This window comes from Porites lutea, chromosome 2 (assembly GCF_958299795.1).
Source record: "Porites lutea chromosome 2, jaPorLute2.1, whole genome shotgun sequence".
Classification (NCBI taxonomy): Eukaryota; Metazoa; Cnidaria; class Anthozoa; order Scleractinia; family Poritidae; genus Porites; species Porites lutea.
In genome coordinates this window covers 14,691,420-14,716,000 of record NC_133202.1, presented here as the reverse complement: position 1 = coordinate 14,716,000, position 24,581 = coordinate 14,691,420, and the positions used below count along the sequence as shown (strand labels likewise).

Here is a 24,581-nt window from a genome sequence, read left to right as displayed (position 1 = left end):
GGGCTACTGTATTTCGAAGCCGTTTTGGGAAGGTTTAGATTTCGAGTTGTACTTACGTACGATAAGAAAACTGGAACTCACCTTCTAAACGGCTTCGAAATGGCTCAAGATTTACACGCGGTACAAAATATAAAACAAACTTGAGGTAAGTCAATTTATGTCCAATCTTTCAAAAGCCAGGATTTTGGACGTGTTTTGTTCATTCCAAAACATGTGCTCATAAAATTCAAATCGCAGAATAACTCTCATAAAATTTGGGCTGTCTGTGACGGAAGCCGTAAAGGTCAACACAAAAGTTAATTTGCTTTTAAAAGCTTAAAAGCCCTCGTGTGGACGTTGCCCAAAATTTATTCTTTTTTGTGACATTGGCTTCATTTACTTCCTTGTTTCATCACCAGAGACCTTAGAGTTCCTTGTTTCGCTTTTTACGACAGTAGTTCAGTTACTTCCTCATTTACCCTTGACAGGTCTAGGTTTTGTGAGTGCTTAAATTGCTGTTAATTAACACTCACGAGGAAAGAAAAGTCTTAATTCGATCATTGAAAGTTACTTTATGTTTCCTGACCCTTTTTTCCTCTGGAATAATGACCGGTCCGGTTGTACTTAGAACAGTCAAGTGTACTTGTCTTCCTAATGTCCTGGCTGTAGTATGTAGATTTTGAGCCTTTAGATTTGACTGCGAGTACGGCAAGATCGAATATGAGTACAACATTAATTTTCAAGCCATTTTCTCAAAACTGCTCACTCTTTTCTATTACTGATCATGGCAGCTTATAAAAAGTCATTCTTAAATAAGGGATACTATTGTGTGACAAAAAGCTGCATTAGTGACCATGGAGAAGATGAGTTATGTCAAATCTTAAGCCAGCTTCCTCCGCAGGAAACTCTTTGACCTCCTACTTTAGAAAAAAAGGGTTGAGTTAAAAAACAAGGGGAGAGAGACGCTCGCAGGTGGGGCTAGTTGTTAGGTACTCTAATAATAAAGCTCTTATTCTTTTCTTTCTTTGCTCGGTGTGTCAACCGTCATATGAAATGCAAATTTTTCTCCTTTTACCTCTGAGGGTCAATTTTTTATTTACATTCGAGAGATTGTGTGGTTTATTTTCTTTCGCGTCGTAGTATACCGTGAAATCCAGTTTGTCTAGTAAAGCGTCGCTCATAGGCTATAAACACGCTGATAAATAATATTGTGGTTTGAATCCTTCCCGAACATAACTCCCTTCTATTTTAGCTTTGATCCAAATATGATAGTACTTTTTCTACTTTTAACGGTGAAGTAAGAACTCTGATGTGCTTGTGCTTGCGCCTTCGTCTATAATCAAAGTTAAGCGGGTCTACAAGGTGTTTCAAAAGTTTTGCGCAAAGCATTTAATGCTTCTTTAGGCAAATTCAAACTTATTCAGGTAAGAAATTTATCTAAATAACCGTTCAAAGCAATTTCAAACTAAAATTTGAAGAAATTACAATATTTCTGAAGTTTTGCCCTAAATGTGCACGTACGCGAGTTTTTTCCCGCCATATTTCCCTGCCCATTTTGTAGGTTTTCTATTTTTGTTTTTTGGCCGTTGTCTTTAATATTCTCTCTCTTTCACGAAAATGAAGGCCTACACTGTTTGCGCTAAAGCTGAGGCATCTATTTTTTCGGTTATCTGGCCATTCAGTCAAAGAAATTGTTAAACTGTTGACTAACGTTTGAACGATATAAGTGAACAAGTGGTCAAAAGTAAAGACTTAAGAAGACAAACCCAGGAATGTATGGCCGTCTCTTTTTAAATGTGTGAGAAATGTTATCGAAAAAGCTGTAAGTATATGCGTAATAATTTTACAAGACAGAAAGGTAAAAAAAAATTCAACTTCACAATATCAAATTCTAGAGCACAACGGTATGAAGATATATGACCATCAAAGGTTGGAAAGCCTTGAAGAGAAAAAGGCGTAGCACATGCATGGTATGAGAAGGATTTGGAACTCTATAGAAAAGGGCGACCGGCCGGCAAACTCACGTGATGTGAACCCCCTAGAGACCATCTGGTTTATAGTTGACGAGAAAACATACAAAGATCCAGCCCTAAAATCACTGGACTAGCTGAGGAAGTGACTACGCTTTGCCTGGAAAAGTGTGTCTTTAGACACACTTTGAGAGCTCGTACATTCTATACCTCACCAGTTAGGAAATGTCAGAAAACATAAAGAAAGACATTCTGGTTACCGATATTTCGGTTATTCAATGTTAACTGAATAATGAATAACACACTTAGTTTTACTAAAGATTTTTTTAACTAATCAGTGAAATTTAAGCGAAGAAAAAATCGGAACGAACTTTTGAAACACCCTGTATTTATTAACGTGTTACTTAGTCATATGACTAGAGGATATAGTATACCCTTTCTAAGAACTTTCTCCCGTGGCACAGACCCTTTTTGGTTAGCGCCTCATGTAACCCTCCATAATATGTCCCGAATATATAGAATGTTATTTATTGTTTTTGTCCCCTGTTTTCATATGCTTCCCCTGTATCTGTATTCCCATTTATTCCTGTGTTTTCTTATATATCGCCCCGTTTTTGTAAGGTTTTGCCATATTTTCTCGTCCGGCCTTTTTTTTTCCTGTTTTCCTGTTTCCACATGTATCCCAGTGTGTTTCTATGTTTTCCCATGTATTCCTATGTTTTCCCCTGCATGTTTTCCCACATATCCCCCTGTTTTCCTATGTTTTGCCTTGTATCAGCCATTTTTTATGTCTTCCTATTTTCCCCTCGTTTTCCTTTTTTTTTCTTGTTTTCCTAGGGTTTCCTATGTTTCCCCCTGTTTTCCTATGTACCCTTGTTTTCTTATGTTTTGCCATGTTTTCTTATGCGCTCCCTTGTTTTCCTATGTTTTCCAGTGCAGCCCCCTTTATTCCTATGTTTTCAAATGTTTTTCCCTGTTTTTTAATGTTTTCCCCCGCTTTTCTATATTTTCCCCTGCACACCCCTTTTTTCCTATGTTTTCAAATGTTTTTCTATGTTTTATTCCGTTGTTTTCCTATGTACATGTTTTGCAGATTACCACACAGGTTGTCGAAACGTCAATCACTAGCAACACCAACAGTCCTCAGTTTCACCCGGACGATCATACTCAACCTACTTATGTTCATCATGTTACCATGCTTTGGCTTAAAAATGGAATTAAATACTGTTGTTCATAATGTTATGTTAGTTTTCACTTATTTTTCACTGAAAGGTTATTTGCAATAGCAGTGTCTGAAAAGTCTAAGAAAGTTTACTTCTGCTATATCCAGTAATTAAACACTGATGTTCAGGAATTCGCCGCGGAGAAGTAAGCTCGAATATATTCAATGACCTTCATGTTGGCGTGCACCTTCCAACTTGTTTACTCAAACGAATTTCAAAGTCAGACTGAATAGTTCTTGATTTCCTCTTAAAGAAAAATCCCACCCTTTCATAGCCAGTAATCTTGGAAAGTTATAAAGGCGTTGATACCCAGGCATACCTATCTACATCGAGTGCCGTTTCATGCAGTTGATATACTAAAAATGTAGCCAAAATTCAGTTGACTAGTTCTAGTGACTAGTAGCCTGCGTAACATGCAGTTTTTTGGCGTGTTTTTCGCTTGTGGTTCACGATTCACCTCATTCTGTATTAAAGGCTCACACGGTCTTAAGGGGCTATGTTACGCCATTTATTGTCATTTTAAAAGGCTAAAACTTTTTTCGCATCAATTGAATTCCAAAAATAATGGTCTAGTGCTGTTACTCAAGACTATATTTAGGGACTGAAAATGTTTTCTGTCATCTGTCGCAAATGATGGCAAGGATGAACATGGATTAGAACTTGAAGCTTGGGTTGTCCGGGCGGGGGTAGTACATTGCGATGGTCATTTTATCCACGGAAATTAGTGTTTACAAAGCAAACGCAGCCATGGGGCAGAGGAAGGAAAAGCGGTCTGTCTAAAAGACTCGTTTAAAAATAACTTCTGGTCTCAGACAGTGAAAGAAATTACATGTAAAATGCAAGTGCCTGTTTTAATGCTTTTTTTCTTGACAGTTGTTTGGAAACATCTATTACATTTCTGACCATTATTTTTATACTGAGTCCAAATCCTAAATGCTACAATTAGGTGTGAACTAAAAACACTTGCGATGTATTCTAACAGGCTTAGCTTCGCTTGAAGTTTTTTCGGCTCTAGGCTACTCCATAGCATTTCAGTTTCCCCAGAGTGTGATAGCCTTTCTCGCCACTGTCACCAGTATCACCAAACCTGAGCTGTCACGGGACGAAAAATTGGATTTACTGCACTTTTGACACGCGTCAAAAGTTAAGTCAAATATGCTATTGGCTTTGACCTTACCTTTGACGCGCGTTAAAGATGTCGCCAAATATATAACCTCTTTGCTTACTCCTTTGACCTCGGTAAAGGTGAAGTCAAATTGGTAACAACTTTGACTTCTCCTTTGACGCGCGTCAAAGATGAAGTCAAATGAATCAATGCTTTGCTATTCCTTTAACCCTTATCAAAGTCGTTGTCAAATATGCTGGTAACTTTGACTTTACCTTTGACGCACGTCAAAGATGAAGTCAAAAGTGTAGTGGCTGTGACCACACCTTTGATACTAGTCAAAAATGAAGGCAAATACGACCGCTACACTTTTACAACACTATTGAATGGTGCTGAAAGGTGAGAGCAAATATGCAATGAATTACATCTACAAACACTTATGTCGAAACTGATATTAAGAAAGGAAATTAAAAAGCTGTGTTTGAATACTTATATATTTATATTATATACTTATATATTTACTTATATATATATATAGAATATTTATACGATAATACCGAACACGGGCAGGTAATCATTGTAATTGCTGTTTTATAATTATTTTTGAAAATGTTCTAGAATATGTATTTTTTCGAAGTGATTGTTTTTTGTCTTATCTTGAGTGGATCATTTTCTCCTTGATCGATCAATATACCATGTAATGACAGCGACGCAAAACAATGACTCAACAATTGGAAGATGGAAGACTGAACCCAAGCACGACACCCTGTTTTTGGCGCGAAGTTGTCGCGGCTGCAAACTCTCTCCGCCCGCGCAAACAAACAATCTACGCAGATCTGAAGAAAACAAAAGCTGCTTTTTTGTACGAAGCAGTCCAGCTTTTGTTAACAAATATTTACACCCTTATCTTTGATAGAGTTTAGACCACAAACTTGTTTAAAAGGTACGTGTCATTCTTTTCTATTTGTGCATGCAATAGTTGTTCTTCAAACTTCATAGTTGTTTTACTGTGTTAAGCTTACGGAGACCAACTCCGAACAAGCGTGTATGTCGTGCTTGGGAGCTTTTCTGATTGTTAAATCTGGTTCAGTAAACTATAAAAATTTTTCTATATCACAGTAGAGTTTACATTAGATCAAGCCCTTTTTTCTTAATAGGGTTAGTGCATTTCTGCAAAAGTAATAGCTGGCTTATATTTCACAATGCAATTCAAGTCAAAACTCCATGCAAGAACCTGCTAATATCAAGATTAACCAACTCTGGTTTTTCTAACAGTTATACTTAACTACGAAAACCACTTCAGGGTAATGAAATAATATAAGACTTACATATATTTTTTTTCATGGACAGTGTACTTCAATAAAAATATTTGTACCAGACTTTAATGGGCATAGTACTGAAGCAAGTACTTAAGCTTATTTGAACAGGATTCAGTGCAGTTTATCAAACAAAGAAGTGTGGTTATTTGAAGATTTCGGATGTTTTACAGACGTGAGTATCTCTTTCTATTGATTTTTCTGGATTCTATACGTAATGGGGCTCAGGCTGCATAATTTCTAAAAGTATTCAATTGATTTTTGTGCCACCACAGTGGCAGCTAGGTATGTTTCAACATTTAATAATAATCATTCAAGCATACCGAGCTGTCCCTTCTTTTAATATTGCGACTGGACAATAACTTTAAAAATAGCCTGCGTAGCAAGCTTTTCCGCGCGAGTTTTGTGCAAGAGACTAAGTTTATAGCGGGCAAAATTAAAAAAGAGGAAGGAGGGGCCGGGAGGGGCTAACTCGCGCAATAACTCTATTGCATGGAAACGCTTGCTATGCAGGCTAGGTATAATATAAAGTGATTCTTTAGTTTAATTTTAAGCTTTGGGCATAGAGGGAAATTTTGATTGAATTTTCCTGGACTTTATTAAGTGATATTAAATAAGGCTCGATTCAAACGTCAAATTTCACAAAAGACGAACTTAATGACAATGCATGTACACGAAATGTAATGTTCCCATTCAAAAGCATTAGGTTCGCTACACATTTTTAACCGGGTCTTTAAGTTTTGATAAAGGTAAAGAGAAAGGGGGATTTTCTGCAGAAAAGGAGCGATAGTAAAACGGGAGTGGGGCCGAAAAATTTATTTAAAACACTATGACTGAATTTTTTATCTCAAATTGCTATATTCTTTTACAATTATTTCACAGATAAAAGAAACAAGGCAAAGTGATAAGTCTCCAGTGGAACGAAACACACAACAGAGGAAGATTGAAGTTAGATACATGGCGTTTGTCTTTCACTTACATCAAGAATGAAAAGCACTCTAGAATGAAAATCTTCGCAAAGATAACATCAAGACAGATGGGCTCCTGATCAAGAACATTTCTTACTTACCATGATTTTTGCACTGGCTTGCGTGAAAGAAGTGTTTTAAACTATTTTGCAGGTTGCCGTCCGTGACAACTGCGTGTATCTGGAACATTTATAGTGCTTCAAAAATTTGCGGCAGTCATTATGATTGTCCATTGACAGACTGCAATGAGTACTTTAGACAATAAATCGTGAAAAGGTTTTAAAAAATCATTTTTACGCGTTTAAGTTTTAATCGGAATTATTCAGCTTTCTAATCATCTAATGAGGTTTTAGGACAATAAAGTACAAGATTGAGAACTCAGTCTCTTATCTGTCCACCTTTTTAAACGGTATCCAGGTCGCAATTGAATTTGATTGAAATCTCAAGTTGGATTCTAGCCTGTATATCAAGCGCTTATGACTAGCGAGGCAATAACGCGGCATTCGCACGAAGCGCGAGGCGAACGCGGAATTCACGCGAAGCGCGAGACGAGCGAGAGGCGCGATGCGAGGGGAGGAAAAAAACCAAACATATTTGGCAACACCTTTGTTAAACCTTTGACTTAAATCTCAGACGCATTTGACGACAACTTTGTCACACATTTGACCTGAGGTTCAGACACATTTGACGACACTTTTCACAAGCCTTTGACTTTAATCACAGACATAACTTTGCCGCGCTTTTGTCACACCTTTGGCCTGAATCTCAGACATATTTGACGACGCCTTTGATAGGGGTAAAAATGCTAATGAAATATACCTTTGACGCGCGTCAAAGGTAGGGGTTAAAGGCGTGACAAAAACGGCCTTTATCGCCTGAAGACTCGCCTTTGACCGCGGGCAAAGGTAAACATTTGTCGCGCGTCAAAGTTGTACAAAGGTGTGCAAAGGTGGCCTTTATCGCCCGTTTGACTTCACCTTTGACGTTCGGTAAATCCGTTTTTTCGTCCCGTGTGTTTTACTGGAAGCTTTGTCTTGTCAGTCAGAAAACCGCTGTCTTCACGCCATACATTATCATTCTTGTCACAGTTACAGCCAAGACTGGAGTCTACACATGAGTTGGTCATCCCGCATGCGCACTTACCATTTCCAGATGCTCCTCCCCAGTACGTCATCTTTGTAGAGTCACGTGATACCCACCAAGCAAATCCGCCGTTTACGAATATCCTCGAATGGTAACACTCGTACTTGATAAACTGTTCACAGTGTGAGGAAACTATGGTGAGACTGGCCAACTGAGACAGGCTCGTTCCAGTGTAACGAATGTTACGTGAGTAACACCCTCCAGTTTCGCATCCTTGCACGTACGTCCTGCTCTCACTGTCATGACTGATGACTGTCACGCCAACACCCTTCTTGCCAGTCATGTCACAGTACACTGTGAATGGTGCCAGTCCTCCCTCGCCATCTGGATCAATCACATAGTTTCCGCTACTGCTGACGTGGTTCCGGATTTCAGAGCAGGATCTTGGTTTTGGCTTAACACAGTTACGTCCATTTCCAACGTACCCAGGATTGCACTTGCAGGAATAGGATCCACGTTCATTGACACATGAAGCGCGAAGGTGACAGTTGTATGTCTTTCTTTCACACTCATTAAAATCTAATAAGCAGGAAATATTGAAAAAGAAATATGATAAATTGTGTGTTCCACTTAAAAACCAGGACAATTTTTTGTAAATGTAGGTCCTCTTTTACTCTAAGGAAGTACCCCATGGCCTTAGGCAAAACCTTTTTTATTGTTTTTGTTGCCTTCTTGCATTTAGTCCTATCAGTCTAATCGTTTATTAAAAATGAGGGATGGGCCAGAAACAAAGCGTCAGCCCTTAATTAGGTTAAGCTGAAGCAGTGAAATGCGCTTTCCCTATGAATTGTCTAGCTAACGTTACTTCATACGTTACCAGAACTGCGGCTAGTCATACAGCTGTTTCGAGAATGGTCCGTTGGAAAAATGTACACGCGACAATCCCGAGAGGTAGTTAGGAATATAATCAATAAACTGTTTCTTGACACTCCATCTGTCGAACCTACTCTTGTTGCTTTTCTTTAGCACTCGCAAACATACTGTCCATGATCTCTCGTGCTATTCTTTCAAATTTCTTTGAAAAACTCAAAACCACCCTCCATACTTTTCTGGATTGTCGCATGCACTTTTTTCCGACAACCTTTCTCGAAATTGTTGTATACCGCGCTCGTGTCACACCCATTTTTGACTTTTGTTGAAAACAAAAAATGACGTCATCTTGAATACAAGTAATTATCTTAAATATAAAGTCATCTTGGAAATAGCTGCTTGATAGAAACAGTGGCGGATCCAGACCTTGAGATAAGGTGGGGGGGGGGGGGGGGGGGGGACAGTCTCCCAAAAACATTTTTTCGGCTCTTCGGGCCTCATTTTGGTCGAAAAATAAGGGGGAATCCGCCACTGATAAATAACAGAAACACGTTTCAACGTACGAATATTTAAGAGCTTTGGGATCGTCTTTAAAAACCTAAAAAGCTTCGGTATGGAATCCCAAAAGTTTAACATGTTAATATAAAAAGGTTTAACAGAAACCTTTTTCTTTGTCCATTGGTGAACTTGAAAATATCATTCACTCTTTGGTTATCAGTTGAAGATGATTTTTGGCAATGTCGAATAATCTAAAACTTATGACAATTAACAAATACCACTAAAATAGCTGAAAGCATGCCCCTACCTTTCTTACAAGTGTATCGATGACAATCACTACACTTCACATCATTCCATTTATAGTTGTATTTCACGCCAATTGCATGTACGCAGTCCTCTTCATTTAAGTTATTCGGCTGATTCTTCGCCCATGCTGTAAAGTTCCCCTCGCCGCGATCCGCCCAAGTGAAATTAGCCTCCATGGAGATGTCATTCAAACCTAGCCAGGACTTTTCTCCACTATAACGATGTTAAATATAAACATTTTCCTCATCATTGGCCACATCAACAAGGACTGAGTTTTCCTGACGACATTTGGTGAGAGCCGTTGTCCAATTGACACATTTGTCACTCGTCAAATAACAGAATCCATTGAAATAGCTCCACCCAGGATCACAAATATCTGTGGAAACGCAAAGTTTACAAAAAAGCCCTTAGGTAATGGTTATCAGCTAATGTTCTCAGTTATATAACGCACTAACTAAGGAGTTTATCTGACAGAAAAGACGGTCACATTCATTGATATAAGCCAGAGATTATACGTTATGTGACATAAACCAATGTCTATGTGCTAACGCGTTTTTACGTACCTGACTGAATATAAAAAAAAAATCAAATAATGATCACATGTGACATCTTTGCACGTTACGTTTGTAACACCTCTAGTAATCAAGACATGATAGTTTGCTGCAGTGAACCAGTTATGTCATAAAATCAAGTACTTTTTCATCTCGCATTAACTGACCTGCAAGTACTGCATAACTCACTGACACGGGATCGTATCTGATCTCGTACAACTCCTTCACACAAACCCTGAACCCTGCTGCGTTCATGTTCTGCAAAGAAGTATAAGCGCTATTAATGATTATTACAACTTGATCAAATATTGCTTGTTCAGGGTTGTTTGGCACATACGCATCAAAAAAGAAGCGCAGCATCTGACAACATTCGCAATTCGTTATAATTTCGCTTCAACTTGCCCTGAAGATATTCGTCTATGGAGGCTGTGTAACAACTCACCCGCGGGACATATATATATATAAATAAGAAATAAAAACTTGAAAACACATCGTGAAAAGAAAGACACACATTTAAGGACATGGTTCTCCGAGAAAGACTATTTTTCTGGTCACAGAAGAAAGAAATGAGAGTGTGTTAAATTACTGACCGCTTTATCAACCGGATCTCAGTTTTGCCAAGAGAGTATTATCTATGAGGGCGAATTCCACATATACATGACCCTCTTCCCATGAAAATTATTTGAAATCTATTCTTGGTTCTGTGTCATACTGCGTGGTTATTTTAAGGACGACACCTCAATTGTTGGTAAGAATGGCGTCATGTCATTTTAAACCTGGCGGGCAATTCATTTCACTGCCGATTACGCACAGCAAGCAACATGACGAGCAAACTTGGTATTACTTTCGTCAACGAGTAAGAAGATTTATTCGTGGAAAATCTGGTCGGAGTAGCCACAGACGAGCAAAATGATCCTGACGGCTTGCAGAAATCGCCGAAGAAAGCGGTTCCGACTCGAAGGAAATTACTATTGTGGTCTTCGCTACATCAGTATAAAAACAACCTTGTAAACGACAACTGTCTCTTTGGCGATGTCCTCGCAAACCAGCGAGCTGTGATATCGTCGTTTGGATCTACGTGGCCACCTAACTTAACAATATGTTTAAAGGGATACTCTATACCCAAAAAGGCATTGCGAAAAGATAGCTTATGGCCTTATTACAAGATTTTGATAAAATAAAATGTCCAGTTCTTCTGCATTTGCCTGAAAACAAGGAAAGTTGTTCATCACGCAATTAAAATTTTGCGCTACAGCTAGAAACAGTAAATGAAGTAGAAAGAAGATCCTGTCTCAAGGCAATACAACGTGGCTTCTAGGTTTCCGGTCTGTTTTGAAAAGTCAGTAAAGCATTTTATGGCTGATATTTCAGGAAGAATTTTATAATGCCACACCGCTGCATCGCTGTTGAATGTCTTGACATTCGCAAAGACCATGTGATCACCGATATGCCAGGCTTTAGACGAACGCCGTGAAAAACACTCTTCGAGTCTGCGAAATCAGCTAGATCTTGCAGCGCTCATTTTACTTAAGACTACCTTGAAGCGCAAACAGCGATAGCTTAGTCCTTAGGCTAAAGATGAAACCAATAATAAAAGCTGATGATGTTCTAACAATTTTTAAACATGGGCTACAGAAAACAACAACAACTACAACAACAGAAAAGCTAAGGCGTGAAACAGATACCGCCGCAGCCTCTCAGGATACTCAAGATAAAGGCAAATCACCCAAAAATTAAAGTAACTGCTTATACTTTATATGGCGAATACATGTTAAAATTCTGTGTAGTCTGTGTTCTCATTACTCGTCTGCAAGGCGAAATCCCTTGAACACAACTGAAGTCCTGTTCATTGCCTGGGGGAGGGAAGTGAGCCCCAATGCAGCAAACAGCGTAAGAGGGATCGCGCAAGATGGCAGGACAACGCGAACTTTTCACGGCTAAAATGCCTAGTACCACCTCGCTAGCTGCCTTTAAGCTACGTGCTGGACCTTCGTAGAAGTCTCGGTACTGCTGTTTGCATTGATACCAGGCCATCTGAATAACCCAGCGATTCAAGAAAACGGCTTGGAATCCCGGGTATTGCGTTATGCAAAAAAGGAGGATTAGCTAATCCTTCTGTCTCAACCGCCTGGTTGTTTTTAGCGGCCAAGGCCACACAGTCAAACTCTGAGCAGCAGAAACACTCTTGAAATCGATTCAGGCGTTGACAATCTCCACATTTACAAAAGACATTTTTTACCGATACGGCGGCCATATTGAATTAATTCGATTTAAGGAGTATTATAGGATGCCCAGGGGGCATGAGCACATTTCGTTTGTATTTTCGCGCGCTTTTCGGGACATTTTTTCTTAAAGTTTTCTTAGAATAAGGTTGTAATGGGAAAAAAGATCCTTGTGCCGTGTTTTGATGTAATAATAATCGCCTTTTTTCCCGAGAAATATAAAGTGAAAGACCATATCTCTAAATCTAAACTAGAAAAATGTGATCATTATTACATCACAACACGGCACAAGGATCTTTCTTCCCATTACAATCTTATTCTAAGAAACCTTTAAGAAAAAATGCCCCGATAAGCGCTCGAAAATACAAACGAAATGTGCTCATGCCCCCTGGGCATCCTATAATACTCCTTAAATCGAATAAATTCAATATGGCCGCCGTATCGGTAAAAAGGTCTATTGTGACGTTAGTCACTTTTTCTTAGGTGTACAACCTTTATACAAGCATAATATGTTCATAACACGATTTTCTGAATTTCCCGGGAAAATTACCTTGTACGCATACACGGTTCACATAGTTATTACACGGCTTTAGATCGAAATAATGCTCAGAGAAAACATCGTCATTCCATCAGAAGAGTAATCAACAGCTAGAATTATTTCATTTTATCGAAAGTTTAACCATACCGTCGATCAGTAATGAACAGAATTTGCGATGCAGCATCTCATATTTGCTTTAATGCCGATCTGCTGACTTCTTTCGGTCAATTGGCGGTAAATTCGAGCGACCATCACACAAACTTTGGTTCCTGGTCAAGCTGCTCAGCGTCATCTAACATAAGGAAGACGGGCTCCTCTGTAAGACTGGCATTGAATCATTTCAGCACTTTCCCTTGGCGCTTAAAACGCTATGACATTGGTTTTCTTAAGAGGGGATAATGAGGTGTCCTATTATTACTTGAGCGGAGCGCCAAGTAAAGTTTTAGTAATCTCTAGATTGGCCTCGTTGTTGCAAAGGGTCTTCGGGCAAGAGTGGGCATGCAAAGCTAGGCCTAGCCTGCGAAGAGTGGTATTTGCGGTTGTCACTGTGACGCAATCTCCATGTCTTCGTAATCTTAAGGTAATTAGGCAAAGAGAATATCAACGAGGATGGACTTATTTGCGCGCTCAACTATACCTTACCACAGCGTCTTCTTAGCGGAGCTCGCGCAGCGGAGCACCATGGGTAACAAAATTTGGTTAACTATCCATCTGAGAAAATTTGGTTATGACGTAGCGTACGCCCGCCCACCCGTACACACACTTCATGTAAGCTGATTTCAAATGTCACACAACTTGACTAGCCTTTCAGTTATGTAAGCCATCCGTATGAGTACGATTACATTGACAGCTGTCAAAATCAGATATTCCCTGACAATTATAGCATGGCCATCTCGCGGGCTCAGATGAAAGACCAGTCGTTTTGCCCCTACATATAAGCTGATATAATATGTCACACTTACCAATTCAACATAAAAACGAAACTACGCCGGGCAGGGCTGTTAGGCGGCTGACAGTCGTTTAAAGTTATATTGGCAAGCCAAATTAAGGTCAATTGACAGCTGTCAAAATGAGATATGTGCAGACCACTATCAGAAAGCTAATAACGTGGGCTCAGGTCCGCTCAGGTAAACGATCTGGCATTTTCCACTACAAGCCGGACGGATATGTCTTACTCACACTCGTAGTCTATTAATTCGAATATTCGCCATCATAATGAAGGTTAATTGACAGCTGTCAAACTGGAGTATACGCTGACCATTATCCCCTGAGTGTATCGCAGGCTCATTTTTCTATCCATTGAGGTCACGTAGTTTTTAAAGTCTTCCGCTGATATTTTATTTGATCACGGGCTCAACTGGAAGCCCCATAGCTTAGAAAATCTATCCATCCTAGAAAATTCGCCGATCACGTGACTGTACACCAACCACCCGACCTTCCGTCCGTCCGTACCACAGGCATACCAATGTTTAATCTCACACTTTCTAGCTGGTTTGGGAGCCTGCAACCTGATATTGTACATCCATCAGTTTTGATTAATTGACTGCTGTCAAAATAGTGTTTCTGCTGACCAGTATCGCCTGACCGTATCGCGGGCTCAGGTAACAACCCACTGAGTTCGAGTGTTTTTAGTAGTTATCCGCTGACAGGTCGCTAATTTTCAAATGATGGAAGGCTCAAGTTCAGTTTTTGAAAAATGCACATAAAATAACTCGTGTTCATGAGTGGCACTTTTGAAATTTTGATTTCGAACTGACCTCGGACGCAAAAATTCAACCGGCCTTTACATGCAGGGAAGGCAATCGCTTTTGACTTTTCTCACTGTCACGCGCTGAGCACGCTATACGTCCAATTTTTATGTTCTGATTGGTCAAAATTTGACAGGTGAGTTCATGCGGAAAAATTATGCGGCGTCTGGAAACTTGCTTACTCGCTTACTGATAGCTGAAGCTGACAGAGTTTTGTCTCATCTTGTGATGTTTTAAACTGTCTTTTTCTACTTGGTGTCAAAAATGAAATACAGCTGCTATCAAAATTGTTCTGTAATTCGTGGCTGGTTTGTTTATTGCGCTTTTTGTTGACAAATGCACCGCTTGTCAAAGTCATTGGAAATCCAATTTCGGGTGCATCATTTTCAAAAATGAGCTTACTCACTTGCCCTTGCTTGAGCCGTTAGAGGGTTGAAAAGTCTCACGCGATTATGGAACACTTGATGACCTTCAGAAGCAGCATCTCGACTGGTAAGCTTGAGCAATTATTGTCTTTGATGTGTATTTTTTTTCGGTTTCCTGAAGTCGAGCGCATGGTTTATGAGGCTTAAGTTTATACACGAGCAATGATCTAACCTACAGTAGTATCAGGTTTAAAAACCCTTTAGATATTTTTTGACCGCAAATTCAAAGTTAAGGTTCCGAAGAATATTTAGTTGTGATTTTGGCTGTAAACAGAAAGCTCTGATCGATTTTCTTGCCTCGAGTTCATCTTGTAAAAGAGCAAACACCGGGAAGCCGGCTTAAAACATATATAAACTTATGCTTACCTGACTCATGATTTTCAGAGACACTTTACTCTCAATAGTTGTCTTCGTGAATAAAAGTATTGTCTCTGTACATGTTTCACCGAATTATTTTTATTTTATTGATTGTTAGTTGTCCTCTAGCAATTTTTATCGCTGCACCGGTTGTTTCCAGTCGAACATAAACATCGTCTGCACGAATACTCAAAACACCGCGCGTAAATATCACTCGCTTTTAAAGATTACACATAACAAAACCATAAACAGTTTTATAAATAAAGGGAAACAAAACCCAAACATAACAAATTCTCTATCATGTTGAAGCGTAAATGGTAACTCTATTAATCGCACTGCAAATTTGGTGCCTGTCAAAAGTGAGAATCCGTCCGGCTGGCCGACAAGGTGATTTTGGGAATTTTTCATCGTTTTCACTAAAAGCCCATATTATTACCCTGCACATCACATAGGACCAGATTTTTCTAACTTAAAAGTGTCAGCATTATGGAATTCTCTCTTTATGAAAACGTTTTATAGTGTGGTCAATACTATAATTTGTTGTGCAAAGGAAGCGTGTGCTTTGATCGTCCTGGATATTGAATGAGTGCAATTTGTCTTGCAAAATTGTGAAAAACTGCAGAATTATTAGCGTGCTTTTCTCCCTCCCCCTCCCCTTTTTGCGCCTGCCACGCAGGCTACAGAATTATAGGTTTTAATAGGGCAAAAAAGAATAAATCCTGTATGATAAAAAAGGGCTTCATAGTACTTTTTACATGAGACGTAATGAGAAAAAGTATGTTTAAAAGGCTGGTTTACACGCCACCAGAATAGTCGCCAAGACTTACTTGTAAAGTAAACTTGCCGAACACAAAAAATCCGCCCTGATTTTTTATTTTGGCCTCTGCTTTAGACAGAGAAATGCAACGTGTAAATTGGCTGCCAGCAAGGACTATCGTGGCGCTTGTGTTTCTTAAAATTATAATTCGGGGTTGTCCAATTATCCATAGTCTCTCAAACGGAGCAATGTTGGAGAGACTGGTGAATGCCACATTATGTATGCAACAGCTAATGCAAATGCAATACACGAATAGGTCTGTCCTACTGTGATAGAACATGATTGCTATTTTTGGGGTGTGCAAATAAGACTATTAACTGGATGTAAAATTTGTTTCCCTCCTGGACTGTCAAATTATTTTTCTCTAAAATCACTTAGCCTTCGCCTCAAAAGTCACATGAATGTGCCCTGATCTGTGGATTACAAGTTTATTGTTTGATTTAAATTATGAATTTATTAACGGGAGCTTCGCTTTTAGTCCTGGCTAAATCTATACATTATCTCTTGTCTTATTACCTCAATCCATGTTGTAATGCCATTGTGCTCTGGTGCGGAGTTCCCAGGAGCCGTGCTGCTGTGATTGGCTGTAAGCAACACTGAAGGTGTGATGTTGTAGCTTCTTTCAAACTTCACGAACTGTCATTTAAAAGAATTACAACTGTCGTTACACTCTCTGCTGATAGTATCTACTCTTTTGCTTCAGTAGTATCGTAAGAACCGAATTAGCCTTTTTGCGGGAGAACGCATTATCGCCGATGACGTCATTTCCTTCTTAACTTTATCTCACGAATAAAATACGGTGAAATCTCATTGAGATAACGTCATGTGGTATTCGAAGGTAATATAACGGGTATGACGGGTTTTGGGTTATATTAGATCGGTGAATGGCTTGGTTTTTGCTTTGTTGAGTAAAAACTAAAAAGAATTTATTCGCAGAATTATTTTAACGAAAGAATAAACGAAGACTAGGAAGCGGAGAGGGGTAAATATAAAAATTGACCAACTAGTTTCCCATCGTCCTCATTAATATACACAGTAATAACGTGATTAATAATGTTTTCAGTGATTTTAGTTAACACGTGAGTTGGTGTTTATTCCTTAAAATGAATAAACAATGAGAATTTTTCTAGTGTTTAGTGAACCAATAAAAAACCAAGCCATCCATTTATCTAAAAATAACTGAAAACCTGTCAAACCTGTTATATCACCAAACATAAGGACGTGACGCCGTATTTTATTCATGTTATTCATCGGCGTGAAATTTGATTTATCCCCCCGCAATTTATAAAGAGTTTTTCCCGCGAAAAAGGTTAATTCGAGCCTGCTATACTTCTTACATCTAACCGTCCGGACTTCACGCGGACGTTTGGACGTCACGCGCGGGCAACTTGTGTTTTGATTTCGGCTGCTCTATAGAGGCACCTCGGTACAATTTTTGAGAAGCAGTATGGCGGATGTCGTTGAAAAAGAACGTTTCCATCCCTATGAGAGGAACCTGCTATTCACTGTGTATTTGAAAAGAGGCAAAAGCATACATGCATTTTTAGAAAAGGAGTGCTGGACCCGATATCAGACTTACGCTCGAGAAGCAAGATGAAAAACTTTAACACGGTAAGGGAAATTCTCATACATTTCTTTGTAATTTTATGTGCAGCGTTTTGAAATTTAAGTTCAAAAAGTGACGCGACACGCATGCGCGGCGGCCATGATATGTGAAATTGCTCGCCATGTTTTAAAAGTGACGACTTCAAGAAGTCGCGCGGTCGTCAATGGGTTTCATGGCGTTTGGCCCGGGTGGTAAGCCAATTTCCTGCTTAGTATTTCCGTAAGTTTCCCAGTTTCAATCTTTGAAAGTTTACTCGGCCATTTTTTTAAGCGTACGCGGGAACGTGAAGTAAAATTACGTCACGTCGTTTACGAAGTTTTATTGCTCAGTTATCTTTTCTTCTCGTTCCTAATATGGTACTTTCGGAAATGAATAATTACGAGCATCGGACAAAGCAACCATACTGGAAAGTTACTCGATTCAACTCCTTATGAGTTTCTGGTTTCTGTTATATGACATTTCATGGGTGTTTTTCTTCCTTTGCTTACCCGGCAATAAGCGTTGTTATCTTCGTCTTTTGGTGGCTTTGTGTTTAAAAACCCAACAGAATTACCCTCAGTGAAGAACGGTTTGCTTAGCTCATCAAATACCAACCAACTCTGAAACAAAATTAATAATATTGTAACAATTAAAATTATACACTACAATCAGTAACAGTTTAGATTTTAATTCTTATCTCTTGCCTGTATTAACTAATGATTATGTCGCAATGCCATTGATTATCTGTTAGTTTCAAGCCGTAATTTATTTGCTGTGAAGACTTCAAACGAGAGAGGTACGTCTCGATCCGTCCTTTGCCATTGTAATTTCTGTGGCGTTATGGTTAATAACACCAACGAGATGATACAAAAGTCACTTTGACTGTTATGATGACGACTTCTTCACACACTCACCCAAACAGTCATATTAAGGCCTCGTCCACATGTATCCCTTTTTGTTTGAAAACAGAGATTTTTCCTCTGGTTAGGCCGACCGTCCACACGTATCCGGTGAAAACGGTCACTGAAAACGCATCTTTTCAAAAACGCTTTCCAGAGTGGAGATTTTTGAAAACGCCGACTTCTCGTTTACGTGTAAACGGACGAAAACCGAGGTTTTCGAGTAAGATGATGTCATACATCATATACGTCTAGCATGACGCATGCTTCGTGAGGGATTCTATCTTAATTCCATTGTTTTAGCTTTTACGTGTGGAAGGGCGAAAACAATTCAAATACGTTACGTGTGGGTGCGTATTTTTTGAAAAAGGAGGAAAAAATCTCCGTTTTCAAAAATATCTGGATACGTATGGACTCACCCTCAACTTACTTATGACTTGACTCCTGGGTTCAAACCATTATCGTATTGGCGGTCATTGGCGTTAAAGTGTTGATGTCTTGAGAATACTGTTCTTACAATGTGGGTGATATTTAAAGGCTTTTGAATTGCATAACTTCAACGAAAATAGTTTAGTCTTGACTTGAATTTTCGGGTTCTTTTTTCCAACAAATATAATTCGATCTTATAAACGTTTGTCTTTTTTGGATTAGAAAAAGTCTTTCTTTAAAGAGGTTATGTCACGCTGTTTCCTTTTTTTCGAAAAGCTAAAACTATTTTCGCATCAATTGAATTCCACATATAACGGTCCAGTTTTTTTTTTGTTTTTTAAGATTATTTTTAGGCATTGAATCCGTTTCCTGTCTGTTGTTACGAATGGCAAGGATGGATTTGGTGGATTGAAACCTGAAAAAGCTGGGCCAACTTTTTCAAGTTTTGATGCTATGCCTGCAAAAATCACCTGAAAAATTACCATGGTTTCTCTTCTCTCATATAATTTTGTTTCACTTTGATATCTTCTTCATAACTCTACGGGAGCATTTTGTGTATGAGTAAAAACATTAAGCATTGTTATATTCCAAGACTTTCACTCAACTAAACAGGGACTGCCATTGGTTGATTCTTGGTCACATCGCCTCGACTAAAATCAATCATTCTCTCTTGCTAAAATCAAATGTATCCCTATCGTGATACGTTTGAGCAATTGTACCACGCTCGGGATACATTACAGTACGTGATCAAAGCATGGTGGAAAGCGGCGGAAAAAATACTGCCAGTTTTCACTTTCGGGGATGAACACAAACATGAAGCCTCACTTTAAAAAGCAACGATTTTGACAGTTATGTATCCCTGAGGAGAAACAGCAGCTGGTGGAGAAAAAAGATGCAGGTAATAAGAAAAGTACTTAGGAAAATCATTCATTCAGTGGCTCTGAGAATTAAATTTGTGTTCTTATAAGAACCGAGTCGACTGTTTTCATTCGCTCCTCTTATTACGATCAAATTCTTGACTACCATTTTTTTTCACTAGATTGGCAGTTTAGTACTTGAAGTACATGGTGTGCAAATTATGGCTTCATACGATTAAGGAAAGTGGTATTTTTTTGCGCTCCAAAACCATTAGTTTTCGTCCGCCATTACAACGCTATGTTCCTGTGGCCTGGTTACCAAGAACACAAGACAATTGCTTTGTGACGTCATTTTCTTAACGCAGCACACACAGCATGACAAATTTCTTGAAAGAACCCTGCTCAAATAAAATTCCCTTCCCTCCCACCTCGATGCGTTCTTGTTTAGGAAAACTCTTTCGATCTTACTACATTAGGCCCCGTATGTGTGCAGCAACCGTTTCAATCGATAGAATTGGGCTGCACGCGAGTCTGACCAACTGAATGAGAGATTCGAGGAATAGGTTTGTTTGCAGCTGACAGTTTCGCTGTTTTCTCGGTTTAATAACTTCGAAGAGTGATGCAATAGAATTTACCGGGGCTTTCAACGCAAACCAGCTACCGTGGCGGAAGATTAAACTTGGATCTTTTACCAGCATATGGAAGAAAGATCAATCAACAGACCTTGAATGTGAAAGAAATCTTCGTATGAAGAGGGAGCGCATGGAGGTAAGCTTACAGTTCGCAAACCTTGCAGTGAATGTCCCCTATGCTCATTGTTAAGTTTATTTATATCGCCGGTGGTTATTTTTGCTTTTACTACAGGCGAAGTCATCGAAGGTAAATTTTTTCTTAGACCTTTTTTCGACTTGAACGCGACGACTACGAAACTTTTAGGAAACCCTCAGAAAGGTTTTGCCCTAAGGCGACAGATCACAGAGAGCCCTCTAGTTTTGTAAACACTATAATTGCTCACACCTTGCTTTTGTAGTGTACTATTTGTTCTGTTACCACCTTTAACATTCCTTGGAGATTTTATAAAACGCTTTAAAGCTCTATTTGTAAATTTTTATTATAAAATATTAAAATCTATCAGGATCATTGTGCAATCTGAATGGTATGATATTTTAATATACAGTAAGTTCCTTAGTATTTCCAACATTCTGGTCGCAATAACCCTCACTAAACACAAGGTATGCTTTTTTCAATTTTAGTCTTCCCAAAACTCAGAGCCTGATTTAAACTGCACAGACACATTGTCAGTTCAAACTACAAGCTAAAGAAAGAGAGCCCACACAAGTTTATTGCAAAAACTTTTTTGCAATTTTGTAAAATACAGCAAGAATTATTACCATTTACTGATGTGGTCTTTAAAATAAAATTGTGATCCTATCTTGAATGTTGTGTATTGTTATTCTTCTGAGTGAATAAAGAAAAGTTTTGCATTCCGGCATTGAATTCTTATAATAGTTATTAGAGTTTATAAATCATTATTTGAGATGTGACTGACAGATTGCAAGTTAAATGAATAATCACCAAGGTTTGGTCACTGAAATATTTACCGCAAGTAAGGGTTATGTACATGTGCATGAGATAGTTTCATGTTCCCTGCTCCTCACTGCCGCTTTATGTTTCACTACTCAAGGTTGTGCTCTACCAGCACCCGGTTGGCCCGTGGTGCTTAACTATTGTTCCGGGGCAACTAGGAAATTTTTTCATTAAAATCATGTGCTGGGCACCCAGGATTTCACAGGTTCAGAGCACTGGGCTCCTTTCAATTTTTCTTAGAGCATAGCCTTGCTACTTCAGAAAACCTTGGGGTATCTTTTAATCTGGGATAGACTAATGTTATTCCTATAAATGAGGTGGCTTCATCGCCCCTTCCCACTTACATAAGCACTCTCCACCCTAGCCTGACAATATTGATCTGTACACTTGTTGATCCCAAGATAAATGTGAGGTCCCAGCTTAGAACCTGGAGGACACGTTTTGGTCTTACTTACATTGTGTGTACGGTATGCAATATAAAAATCCATTATTTTTCAATCATACCAGTGAGTACGGTACAGTTGTACATAAACAAACCAAGGATTGTAATACTGTTTAAGGGCTGCAATTTTATTATTATTTTTTGTTGTTGCCTGATTTAGCATAGTCTATTTTGGGGGTATTATATAGCCTTAGCCAAGCTAGGGCAGGGCCCGCGCAGGGGGAAGGGGCTGCCCCACTTTTTGAAAAATAAATATATAAAATTTATTACTGTGGAACCTCGACAAAACAAAGGGCCAAGGGACTGGCAAAATATGTTCATTATAACGAGGTATATTAGCTTATATAGAGGTTCTACCTCGTTCTACTCCACAAACCACGGTTTCTTAAAATGTATTATATCGGCTGATCATGTGGTCTCTGACGCATTTCAATGACATACAAGACAAAATGAAGGCGTTACAGGAACCTACTGTGTAATATCATGATCTGCAAACTTCTAGTGGTGGATCCAGCATGTGCAATCACGCAGAACAGGAGAAAGGTACTTTTCAGCAGCTTGAAATTTATAAACATGACTCTGCTCAACAATGACTCAAAGAGAGGTTCAGTAATCTAACAGTTCTAAACAGCCTCAAAGAGGGAACAGCAAAAAATGTTCCCCTCCCGGCGCACCTCAATGTAGGTGGTCACCGGCCCCTGCACTTAAAAAACTGCTCCCCAGGCCCTGTTGGGGGTTTTAACTCTTAAAATGCTAGTTTCTAATAATATTTCACAATGGAAAAAACCAGCAAGAAAAACCCATAGAGCACAATCAAGGATGGGCCTCCATGATGAACATAATTTCCACTTGGTGACACTTCTTCCTAGAGGCAAGTGAATTTATGGCACACTGTGTTATCAGCAGAATCGTGCAAAGTGATGTACTGAACCATTTAGTTTTTCATTACATAAAGTTAGTTGCAAATAATAATTTATTAATGCAGTGATAACCCACTCTATGATCTACAAACACCCACTTAATTTGACGCCCATATATAACGGGCAGTTTTGTTTGTCCTGAGGAAAAGCTCACATTTTTTTCTTTAAAATTAACCAGCTTAGTACGCACAGTAGTTAATGTGGACAACAAACACTTTTCTGTGTTTAAAGTCAGAAATTCCTATATATTCTTAATCCAGGTTTACAGACACTGGTTACCTAGGCACTTTTTATTTTTCTTGTCACAATGATGTTCCAATTGAAGACATTGTACCAAGTGCACTAGTTTTTATTACTTAAACATCTGCAGGCAAATAGCATGCCACATTTGATTTTGATACGTCTTTCTTTCTTCCCCTGTTTGTAGTACTTTGATAAATTTTCTGCCTCCTACTCAACAAGTTTCACGTCCTTGGCTTTTTGTTACAGTCATTGTTCCTACCCTTCTTCCTCCTTGTTCCTTTATGCTATATATCAAATGAATCACGTGTCTGTGACTTTTTTCCAGAGAGCTAACTTAAAATGGACACCTGGATAATACGGACACCCACATAATACCGACATCATAGCATGTCTGTATTAACCGTTCCACTGTATATATTTTCTTGTCTAGCCAAAAATATGCACACCTGGGTTTGAATAATAGTAAAACAATGTCATAAAGCGATCTACAAAAATTATGGGAATACAAGGGGATATCATTGACAATAGTCGGATGAGGTGAAATTTCTGAATTTTTATTAGTGTTGCAATTTATAAGTGGCAATAATAATCTGCTGTCAATCGATAGGGAAGGCATAGGCAGACATAGCCTTTTCAGAAAAAAATATTAGCTACAAAGAATGTGACAGTCTTTAATGTCAGCACTGAAAATTATTAAATTGATATACCAAATCAAGGCAGAGCGAGCGAAGTGAGTAGATTAACTTTTATGACATTAGATCTAATTAAATCATCAACTGAGATATGCAACACTAAAGTAACAATTAAATTTTCAATAATAAAGGACGGCAGTCCGTGTGAGATGGTAAAAAAAAAACATGACAACGAGCTGCTTTAGGACTGAAACTTAGCTGAACTGAAAACTGTACCCACTCTGATTCGCTGTGCCTGAAGTGCTATAAAGCAAAACTTTATCTAAACTTGGATAAATGTGCACTCGCGAATGGCTAGAAGGCAGGTAAAATTGGTGCGGACTCTCGATCATCTTTCCTGTGTTTTATTGTTATAGCAGTACGCATATATAAGTACACCTACCAGTAGTCCAAATCTCCCTCGGCACAAAGTGCATAAAATACGACTTGGCGAAGTGTGTATTTCTTCCTTCTCTGAGGCTAGCTACCCTCAGTATTTGACTTTCTCATATTCAGTCGGTGCTGGTTCTACAGAGTCATCGTAATCGATGATTTCCTCCTTTACAATTCCAGAATCAGGCGAAGAAGAGCGAAGCTTTGAAAATCGCTCTCTCTTTTCTCACGGTTCAGGTTTGTTTTTCTCGGCGCGTTCAGAAAATGACGTCACAAGTCAGAAAACAATAGCTTTGTATTAGAAGACCGCAACTCCAAACCGTGGCCTCACTGGAAAATAAATTTGTAATGGCGGACGCGAAAAACCGACATTTTCAAGCTCAATATTTTCACTTAAAGGGCGCCAAAGTTCATTTCAATGACCGAAACAGGCACAGTCACTTCTGATAAGTTGAAAAGAAAGCGTTTTTGTAACAAACTTGACATTAAATTTTGATCGTAGTAGCACTTTAATGTCAGGTCCCTCAAGAAACCAGTTAGTTTTGATTTCCCTCGAGTCGAGAGAAAACAAAATTAACT

At 38.9% G+C, this 24,581-nt stretch overlaps 1 long non-coding RNA gene and 1 pseudogene across 2 annotated transcripts; one reads left to right on the top strand and one right to left on the bottom strand.

Moving 5' to 3' along the window:
* Positions 1-4,183: 4,183 nt before the first annotated feature.
* The window catches only part of LOC140925683 (uncharacterized), a 29,918-nt pseudogene continuing 9,520 nt past the window's right edge, over positions 4,184-24,581 (bottom strand).
* On the top strand, positions 4,864-6,938 carry LOC140927819 (uncharacterized). 2 transcript variants are annotated; one of them, XR_012164584.1, is made up of 3 exons: positions 4,864-5,220; positions 5,628-5,768; positions 6,476-6,938. It is a non-coding gene; the product is annotated as an uncharacterized lncRNA (long non-coding RNA). The 2 variants fall into 2 exon arrangements; XR_012164583.1 differs by having other exon boundaries at positions 4,864-5,768.